General features: G+C 44.4%; 1 long non-coding RNA gene across 2 annotated transcripts; it reads right to left on the bottom strand.

Moving 5' to 3' along the window:
* Positions 1–1,952: 1,952 nt before the first annotated feature.
* Positions 1,953–3,993, bottom strand: LOC120976706 (uncharacterized). 2 transcript variants are annotated; one of them, XR_012204976.1, is made up of 4 exons: positions 3,828–3,993; positions 3,365–3,742; positions 2,404–3,173; positions 1,953–2,261 (listed from the first exon to the last, which is right to left on the bottom strand). It is a non-coding gene; the product is annotated as an uncharacterized lncRNA (long non-coding RNA). The 2 variants fall into 2 exon arrangements; XR_005772929.3 differs by lacking the exon at positions 1,953–2,261 and having other exon boundaries at positions 2,657–3,219.
* Between the last annotated feature and the right edge of the window lie 7,189 nt (positions 3,994–11,182).

Raw genomic sequence — 11,182 nt, 5'->3', positions numbered from 1 at the left:
CCAAGCAAAAAATTTGCATTTCGGAGGGGCCCAACCCTTCCAAACAGCAGCAGGCATGATGCTTGTCGTGTGTCCCGCAAACTGCGCCATATAGGCGGTCGACGCCAAGTATTCTCCATGAGACGTGAACTTTCATAGGATAGTATCATGCGCATCATTGTCGAGAGTAACAAAGGATAGCTTTTTCCATAGCAAGGCGAACTCCTGGATATGCTCCATGGTGAGCCCATGATGGGTATCAATCTGACTAACCCAATAATTCTGATGCAAAGCTCATCAAGTGCATCTTTGTTCAACCAATACAAGTTCGAATCATACATTTACATGAGAAAATATTAGTATGTATTTACATGATCATGGATGCTGCACATCTGGATGATCCATGAACAACAGCCAGTACAAAACACGACCTGTTTCTTTTACACATAAAACTGCAATAACCAAGAAAATCCATAGAGAGATGGTGCAAAGACCAAACCAGAACAGAAGAGAGGATCGACTGACACCTCACCATCTTTCAGATCCAACCGCACTAGTGCGAGCCGGAGCAACACCGACACAAGCGCAAGCACGCGTCTGCGTTCTGGGCCTGACCGCCCACGAGGCCACTCCCCTGAAGAGAGCCCTCAGCGTCACCTTCCTATTCCTGCGGGCCCTGAACGCCACGACCTGCTGGTTCTTTCCCTCCATGGGAGGCCCCTCCCGCCGGGACTCATCAGGGGACGGCGGGCCAGCGACAGCGAGGTGCCGGTCCAGGATCCTGTTGAGGGAGGCCAGCTCGTAGGAGTCGTACAGCGAGCTCCCCGTGTCATAGGCTGCGTTGCCATCTCCCAAATGCTTCCGAGGCATCTTATGAGCGAGCTGCTGGAAGCGGGAGGTAGAAGATGCAGTCGAGGAAGAGGACAACAGAAGAGAAATGGTTGCGCCTCAGCATTTGAGAAGACAAATGGTTGCCCCTGAGCGTTTATTTTATGATCTTTGTTTTGTTTATGATTTTCGACCGCGTAATGATGCGCATAATTTAAGTATGATGTGTGCAAAGTTGACACAGTACTAGCAATAAACTACTCGGTGGTTCTGGCTTTTGGGAAGATCGAACATAACGGAGCATCAGAACCAGCTGTTCATCAAACACAGAGGACAGCTTGGCATTTTTCCTCTTCCGTATGAAACGATCAAATCATGAAAGATAGATTAGGCACAGCACAAATGTACGGGCTGCACGTGCGTCGCTTTTGAGTTTAAACTTTCAAGCCTTGAAACAGCTTCGCAGATCATCGTAAAAATGATACGCAGGATCGCAAGTAGACTGCGGCAGATCGCATACTTCCACGCAACTACTTGCAACACTAGTAAGAATGCACGTGCAACGCACGACTGTGAGAAAAAAAAATCTCCTATGTAAACATATAGCACATCAGAGCCATCATCTCGTCTCAAGGAACCTCTGAAACTTTTAAATATTTACATATTTATATATGACCATAACAAAATATCATTTGAAAATTGTATTATTTGCAGGCAATACATAAACTACAAGTAGTAGGATGATACTGGGTTTATAAAACCAACAGACACTCCTACCTAATTATGATGCTCCGTTAGCATAAACACCTTTTACTTTTGTTTCATCTTTCGTATCTCTCACATGAATGATAAACCTGCATATATTGCCTTTAAGAGTGTTGCTTGGAAACGAAGGAAACAACAAAGCTTGAATATGCCAGTGCCATGACTCTTGGTGAAGATGTGACATGGTCAATCCAGTTCTGGTATTTATCCATAGTCCACACTTTCCTACAATCCCAAGTCTGAATCGACAAAATAAGGCATCCATAGATCACACTTCTACACCAATTTTTGTACAGGACTAACTGGAGCTTGTGCCCGATTCTTTTTGATTGCTACAGTAACAGAGCAAATAAAAGGAATACAACATTGAGAATAAAACATATACCCAAGCATGCAGTTGCTTACCATATATTGAGGTGCTTGAGATTACACTAAAAACTGTCCAACAAAATACCATAGAAAGGTTGCTCAAAATAAACAGTATGGCATGATGGCATAGAGGAATGTCACATAAAAATACAGTAAGCCCTGCAGTTCTGTTTCTATGCTTCTCTAATACTGAAAGCAATAGCCAAATATCATTGTATAGTTCTTTCAGGGTGTCAGGCTCGCTTCAATATCGAATACAAATGCATGTGTCTCCTCAACAGTGCAATGCACCTGTCGGCTGATAGAACTTCAACAGGATACTGAAAGAAAAAGAAATTTATAGCATAAAAAATGTACGCACAGATTTGGTAGATACAGATTCAGATCTAGCCCAAACGTCATGATCCATTGAACCTTGCTGCATCCCTTGTAATAAGGATGGCCGAGACTGAGAGCAAATACCTCTCATGGAAGGAAGTTAGAGGACACTCATAGCTTAGGAGTAAATATAGCTTTCATATTCATGGAGTCAGCCACAGCAGCAAAGATGCGCAACACTGCAGCAAGGAAGAATAGCACATAACTGCATCATGGACAGAAACCATGTCAATCCACTTCAGTCCGTTCCCTGGAGAAAACATCACGTCACGTCCATTCAATCAACACGGAACTGAATTGTGCAAACAATTCACTATGTTAAATGGAAAACACAAACTTTCAGGTTTAACAATTCACTAAGTTGGTCATTATTAGTCTCGGACAAATCTAAACAATTTACTAAGCATATATGCACTATAGCTTCAATGCATTGGACAGCAGAACAATTTACCTTGTTGCCTGGGACACTGCCTTTTTTAGATAACTACGGCTACTATGCTATTGACTCATCCAAGTCATGTTCGCCTAGAAAAACAAGGTGTACATTCTCACTTCTTTAGATATCCTCTGAGGGCCTCGCTGGACACTAAATAACTGTGTAGAAGAGCTACCATAATTGTCCATCTACAACTTGTACATTTTCACTTCATATAGTAAAATATTGCCGTGTCTTCTAAAATAGTTTTATTGTCGGAGCCTCACACAACGAAATTACTATGCACACGACGATGTGTTGGACGATGCTCAGACGAGCTGGTAATCGATGGCTGCGGCCAACGTGAACCCAACTGATCGATGGCTGCCATAGCTTGTCGCCCACAAATCGGGCACAATCCATCGTGTGTGTAGCAGTCCTGCACAACTCACACAAATGGCTTGCATCAGAGAATTGACAATTACCTGCGTCAAAAATAGCACATCCACAAGCAAACTAATCAGCATCTGAATGAAATAAACCATCACTTTCATCAGAACGCTACCAAAAGGTTGAACCAACATAGCAGCATACACTTCTGCCTAAAGAGAAAAATGGTAGAACACATACCGTGAAGAACTCTGTGTTCAGAATCAGATGCACTTAGTGGAGAGGAGGGAGGCCTGATTGGATGCAACTCTCCAGTCCAGTCCAGGTGAGATGTCACCGTCCACCACTAGGGGGCTCGGCAGGGAGGGGGCGGCGGGGCTGGCTGGGAGAGGTGGGACGGATGAGTGGTGCGGCTAGGCGAGGCGGGAACGATCGGGGCCGGTCAGATCCGGTCGTCGCCATCGTCGGTCTGGTCGGGAGGAGGCCGGCAGTCGCGTGGGACGGTCCGGCGGAGCCCTGCAGTGCGGGAATGGAGAGAGAAAGAGAGATTAGTGAGGAGAGGGAGAGAGAAGGGAGGAGGAGGATGCCGGCAGTCGCGTGGGACGGTCCGGCGGAGCCCTGCAGTGCGGGAATGGAGAGAGAAAGAGAGATTAGTGAGGAGAGGGAGAGAGAAGGGAGGAGGAGGATGCTGGGTGCGGCTGACCGGCAGAGGACGGCGGCGGCGGCTTGCAGGTGCGTGGGCGGCGACCGGAGGCGGGGTCGGCTCGGGGCGATCGGGAGGAGCGGCGGCGCTTGCTACGATCCGTTTTTCTTTTCTTTTTGAACTGACCCATTCTTCTTGACAAGCCTTGATTCGGGTGGAATCTTTCCGGAAATCACGGGCGGGGCCGCGGGATCGAGGACGCGGAGCGCTGTGAGGATTGGCAGAAGATGGCGTCTGCTTGGCAGAACATTTAATCTCAGACGTTGATTTAAGTGATAAGATCTAAGTGATAAACCGTTGACGCAATATGGGCAGTAGGATATGTGTAAATTGCTCTGATTGGAGGGTCGTGGTTATCCCGTGTACAGTTTGTTATGTGGCTTTAGAGGAATTTACGTTTGCTCTTTTAATAGTAGTATAGATGAGGCGAGTGCCACTATCTAGCTCTAAATTCGTTTTGGGGTGTTGCAAACTGACAGCCGGTGGACGCGGCGAGCTGCACGGGACCGACGAAAGAGCCTAGGCTTTAGGAGCCTTTTTTTTTTGAATAAAACGAATCACCATAACATAACGCATGTTTTTTCATAACATAACGCATGTTAGCACAATCCGATATGAAAGCTTTGCAAAATTATTATGAGGCTGTGGGTAAGCGCCAATATTTGGAACATAAGATGGAAGCTTGGGCTGAGGAGGCTGTTAACGAGTGAGGCCTAATTGGTCATTTGCCCCATCTTTACTCTAGCTGGGTTAGTATGCCCCCACCTTCTTTACTCGCTTCTAGATAAAATGCCACACATTAAATTTAAGTTTTTATCGTTAGTTAATTGCTGAAATTAGGGATGAAAAGGGACATAAATGCCCCTGACCAAAATCAACAAGAACATACACACGGAGACATCGGGTTGGCTAGCTCCTGTTCGCTAGTTCGCTTGCACAACACACGAGCCGCCGCCGTCACTATTTAGGTTTACCTTCTGCACCGCCGGCCGCCTCCACCTGCCGCCCTCATCATGTTCTCTGCTCTTCTTGTCATATCTGTTGTCTTCCTCCACCGTCCATCTGCTCGCCCGCCTCCTCAACCGTTGTGAGCTCGCCCATCTCCTCGACCGTTGTGAGCTCACCCCTCTCCTCCACATCCCTCATCGCATGCGTCTCTGGTGTTCCTTGGCTTCGTTCCATTCATGATGGCAACCAGCTGCAGCCTACCATGTTCGACAAGAGGGGGTGCACCTAGGTGACCTACCCTCACTCTACACCCGGTTATTCCCCGATGTGTTGCTCTATTTTGTGATGTAGAATGAAAATTGGAACTCATGTAACGGAAAACTTCATGTATTTGTATGTCTAATGCGCCAAACTTGCTGGACAACAAGTATATATTCCATTTTCTCTACTATTGTTGCTTAGAATTGGCTGAAATTTGAATATAGCTATAATATGAATATACTTGATTTTCTATAATTTTTTTAGGTTATTCTGTGCGGTTCAAATTTTTACCCCAAATTTTAACAAATTTGGAAAGATTTTGTAGTGTCAGTTTCTCTTTGTTCCCTGTCCAGAATTGGCTGAAATTTGAACAACGGTAATATGAATATACTAGTTTTTTCATAATTGTTTGAGTTTTTTGTGGGAAATTCAAAATTTCACCCAAAACTTGAAAAAAAATTGGACAAAGGTCTGAAATCTCGTTTTCTCTTTGCTCATTCTCCATCAGAAAGTTGGACACTACACTACTAGGATTATACTTCTTTTTATGTGAAAAAAATAGATTTTTTTGGACTGGCTAGTTTTTGGACAAAATTTAAATTTCTTGCGGCATTCATACAATTGCATGAGCTACTAAAATTTTGTTTAGGGGTATTTTTGTATTCTTCCACCGTCTCATTATTATCATATGGTAAAGATACACCATCAAGTTAAGTATGGGTGGCATTTTGTCTCAAGGCAGAGCAAAGATGAGACATTTTATTAGTTGCAATATAAGGTGGGGGCTTATATTTGCCCAGGCAGAGCAAACGTGGGGCAAATGATCAACTAGCCCCGAACGAGTCATCAAATGTGATAGATCAATTATATTTGGATTTGTTTGACTTTTTTTGGTCAGAAAGTCGTTACCAAATGGACTCGTCATTTCCAATGCTTTGTAGACAAGCTGTCATAGTAGTGATGATGGGGCTCTTGATAGCTACAAGGAAGTCGTCCGCATAACGAGCAAAGCAGATCCAGATGTAAATATGTCATACCTTTAGTTGAGACCAACAAATATGACTCCAACTCTATCACTCTTGGAGCACCACACCTACATTGACGAGTTCAGCCCAACACACAAAAACCAATTAAGCTATAGCTAGAAGTGTAGATCTTACGCACAACCCACATGATTGTTCCTTCTACCCTTCCATATTTCAAAACTCTCACTTAACTAACTAGTATTTACGATTAAGGTATTTAAATACCTCCATATTTATGATTAGCATTTAAATACAACCACATTTGTGGTTAGTTACAGAATGCAACTGATCTAGACATAAATTTTCTCAGAAAACACTAATAAGGCAATTAGCTCATTTTAAACGCGGTTCTAACCAGTTGGGCCTGCCTGTAAACGTTGAGGTGGCAAAAAAATAAGATCCCTTGTGTTCACCGTTAAGGTGGATGTGGGGTCCACTCATCAAAGTGAACACTGATCTCTTATGACATTTCTCTATGTAGCATTTCTTCGACCAGGTTGCGCGCAGTTGCAGTGTAGTACACCTACGGGACAGACAACCTCGAGCATATCCTCCTCCCCGGCATCCAACTGCACGTCCAACTCGATTGTGGTGGAGTAGGGCAAGGACGAGTGTGGAGGTGAGCTACACGACATCACTTGTGAGCGGATCTTCAAAGTCGTACCACCCCACCTTCTTCTTGTAACATCCCAAATTTTCAATTTGGTATGTTATACATAGATCATCATTGCATATCATGTTTTATTGCATTTTGACAAATCCTCGATAAATCCTAAGCAACTCAAGGACCCTCGGAGAGAGTGGGGATTTTCTCGAATTTTCATATTTTATTTTCATCAAATAATAAAACGAGGATTTTGGTTTTAATTATTTTCTCTCCGGAAAAATATTTCATTTTAAAAATAAACGAGAGGAGAAAATATGACTTCTCCAAAACAATTGAAATACTGGAGGAAAAGTGTTAAAATCATTTATTGGAATTTATTTGGATTTTATTTGCAATTTTAATTGCATTAAAAATATTGCTTGTTTTTAAAAAATTTATTTTGTGTTAAAAAAATGTTCACCCTATTCTAGATTTTCTAACTACACGGGGAAAATTTGTTTTATCTTTTTTTGGACCTTTATTTATTTTTCTACGAATTATTTTCCGCGGAATGTTTTAAAAAAAAATTGCACTGCGCCCGACTGGGCCAAGCCCAGCCGAGCCGCAGGCCGGCCCGCCCCGCGTCGTCCTCTCCTCGCACGACGCCGCCGCCGCACCTTGCCCCTCCCCCAAGCTGCTGCCCCCCCTCCTATATATAGCCCCCCCTCCTCTCACCTCACCTCGCCGCCCCTCGCCACCCCGCGCCCCCCCGAGCCCCGCCGCACCCCGCCGCCCTCGCCGGAGCAGCCGAGCCCCCGCCGGAGCCCCGCCCCCGACGAGGTACCGCCCCGTTCGTTGCCGTTTTTTCTTAAAAAAACCATTCGTTTAAAAAAAACCTAGATCGGTTTTTTTCGGTTTTATTATTTTGCGAGCATTCACCGAACCGTTCGTTTTAACGAACGCGTTCGTCGGTTTTTCTCTGTTAACGAACGCCCGTTCTTTAACCGTTCGTCCGTTTTTTAACCGTTCGTCCGTTTTTCTTTTCGTCGGATTATCCCGCTATTTTCTCAGATTCGATTTCTGATCGAATCTTCGTTTCTGTTTAACTTCTCGCTCGTTTATCGGAATCAGGCGATTCAAGCGCCTAGAGTTTCGTCTCGAAATTCTCTTTCCGTTTAACCTACTCAAACAAGTTTTTACTACAGTAAAATTTGACCTAGATCCAGATTAGTAAACGAAGCTTGTTTCTTTCGCCGTTTGACTTTCGTTGCTTCTTTCGAGTTGATTCTTTTTGCAAACCGGAGTTCTTAAGTTGAACTTTCTGGTTGGATCTTTCATTCGAGTTTTACCGGTGCATTAGATGAGTGCTTATTGTTTGCTTGTTTGTTTGCGATAGAGTACCCGGAGTGTGCCGCTTGTTACTTCGAATCGCTAGGTTTTGCGGATCATCAGCAAGGCAAGTAACACTTTGATCATACCTTCCATACCCAGTTTTTATTGCATTAGATCTATTCCTCAAACTTTGCATGATTAGGATCTAATTAAATTGTGGGTTCTGGGAAGTAGTTGAGGTAGTACCTATTACTTGTTTAATTATCAAACCCTTGGGAGTTACTTCTACGTTGCTATTATCTTGCCATGCTATGCTCGTAGACGTGGATTTGGGTTTGAGAGATATTCATGACAGATGTGAGACTGTTAATAATGGTTTACCTAAGGTGGCAACTAAAACTCACATCTGGGTGGATTGAGGCACCTGGAGAATCCAGTGTTGTCTGTTTGTATAAGGACCGCCACCCAGGCTCAAAGGGATCATAAGATTATTCATGCTAGAAACTTCCGTGTGCAGCCACAAGCTATTATGGGCTCTAGCATAGTTGAGTAGGTTACATGATCTCTTGAAGAGGTGGGCTAGCAGATGTAGGGGAAAGTAGGTGTACCGGTCCATCCAGAGTAAAGAGTGATTGTTTCTGAAAGACTGTGTCTCGGTCATCCGTTTCTCAAACACCATGCAGTGCGAGAAATAAAACGGAGGCGATCGAGTCTTGTGGGGAAAAGTGCGCAAACCTCTGCAGAGTGTATAAACTAATCATGATTAGCCGTGTCCCCGGTTATGGACAACTTGAGTATCTAGTACCTGGATTATCATTTGAATCTCATCACCATGTTACTTTTAATTAATTTTGTGGGTTAATGATGACACTTAATTGGGATTGAGTTGGAGGTACCTTCTCAATGTTTAACAACCACCATGATAGTTAAATAAAATTTATTCCTTTGAAGTAGGGAAAAATTGGCTTTTCGCAAAACTGTAACCATAGAGCTTTCCACCAGCCTTATATGCATGTAGTATAGCCTTGTTATTGTTCATTATCCTCTATGTGTTACTTTGCCAGCATATTCTATGTGCTGACCCGTTTTCGGGCTGCAACGTTTCATGTTGCAGACTTTTCAGACGACGAGTAAGGTGCCTTAGGTCGTGGTCTTATACTCAGTGATGCCGCTGGAATTGATGGACTCACTTATCTTCCAAGTCTTCCGCTGTTATCGTTTTTAGATGGCCTTAAGCCATGATTATCATACTTAATCTCTTCGGAGATATTCGATGTAATAAGTGTGTGATTGCTACTCTGTTATAAATCCTCCATTTGTACTGTGCGTGTCAGCATTACTGATCCAGGGATGACACTGGTGCACAGCAGCACAGACCATGTGAGGTCTGGTCGCTACAAAGTTGGTATCAGAGCACACGCTGACTGTAGGACACGACCACTAAGCTTAAGCCCTAGAAAGCTTCTCTCTTCTCATTTCTGACCCCTCTCCACTTTCTACTCTTTTAGGAATGGCGGATGCAAGGAGCAAGTTCATGCAACCAGATGAAGACACGCCTTTTGGTCGACACTTGAAGGAAGTCACCAAGTATTTGAACATAGGAATACCAAGCATCACCGGAACCTACAACGCCACATTACCCGAAGAGGAGAGCTGGAAGATTCAAGTTCACATTCCAGGAAGGACGTTTGTGCCAGTTACTGAACCCATAAGATTGGTTTTCGAAGCACCAACCTGGAGTTTAGGGAAGAGCATGGCTGCACACATCGCCATGGGACGCATTGGAGAAGTCTATCACCAGGAGCTTAAGGATACAATTTACCAAATTTGTGGACGCCGAGACGCGCAATGGGAGATGATCAGAACCAAGAAGGATGGATCAATTGCAGCTTTCATCCAGGAGCAAAACCAACATATTCGTCGCCAGGAGAACCAGATGTGCACGGACAAGGAAGAACTGAAGAAGGCATTGACGAAGATCAAGGAGCTCCAAGAAGAACTCAAGGCTACACGCGAGGATTATATTGAGGAAATCATCGCATTAGTAGGGAAGAATGACGACCTGGAGAAGAAGATTGGAGTATTCATGGGAAATCCAGTGCCAAAAGCAGAAGTCGACGAATGCACTTGTCCGGATAACTACATCATCATCGACGACACCGACTCGGAACCAAGTGAAGATGACTTTGTTGACGAAGCTGGAGCAGACATCATGGAGTCTTCAACGGATCAGAATTTCTAGTAGACCACCATATCAGTAGTAGTTTTCCCCCATTTAATAGTATAGTTCAAGCACTTTGTAACGCTAGTTAGATCGATTGTTCTGCCTTGTTTGAATTGATTGAGTGATATTGATTGTATTTGTCTCATGAGCATATGGGTAGTGTTTTCTCTCTAGACCCCATTCTATTCTTAACTCTCATCTTTTCTAAACCTATCAGATGCCTCCGAGACGCGACACCGGATTTGTTCTCCCACCAGAGATCACCCAGTTGATTCAGCAACAGAATTCCCTGATGCAAGTGTTAGTGCAGAACCAAGGCAACAACAACAACAACAACCCACCGCCACCACCACCTGTTGATCACTTAGCCCGTTTCTTAAGGCTAAACCCGCCGGTGTTTTCCAGTAGCACCGAGCCGATTGTTGCAGATGATTGGCTCCGCAAAGTTGGAGGGAGTTGACCACTGCAGGATGCACAGATGCGGAAAGAGTGCGTTTTGCCGCACATCAGCTTGATGGACCCGCAGCATCATGGTGGGAGAATTATACAGCCACGCACCCTATTGACACTGTCACATGGGACCAGTTTCAGCAAGCTTTCCGTACAGCTCATGTTTCAGCAGGAGCTATGGCTATGAAGAAGTGCGAGTTTCGCAACCTACGCCAAGGAGGACGCACCGTAGGCCAGTATGTGGAGGATTTCAGTAAGTTAGCACGTTATGCACCAAATGACGTTGCTACAGATGCTGCCAAGCAGGAGAAATTTTTGGAAGGGCTGAATGATGAACTGAGTATGCAGTTGATGGTAGCAACCTTCAACAACTACCAGGAGCTGGTAGACAGAGCTCTCATGATTGAAGGGAAGCAACAGCAGATTGAAAACCGTAAGAGGAAGTATGGACAAGGGAAGTATAATTCCGGAGCTCAGCAGAAGCCACGATTTACCCCGAAGCCGGGAGGACAGTTTCAGCATACCCATG

Source organism: Aegilops tauschii, chromosome 3, assembly GCF_002575655.3.
Source record: "Aegilops tauschii subsp. strangulata cultivar AL8/78 chromosome 3, Aet v6.0, whole genome shotgun sequence".
In the NCBI taxonomy this organism is placed as follows: Eukaryota; Viridiplantae; Streptophyta; class Magnoliopsida; order Poales; family Poaceae; genus Aegilops; species Aegilops tauschii.
This window is presented reverse-complemented; position numbering and strand designations above follow the sequence as displayed.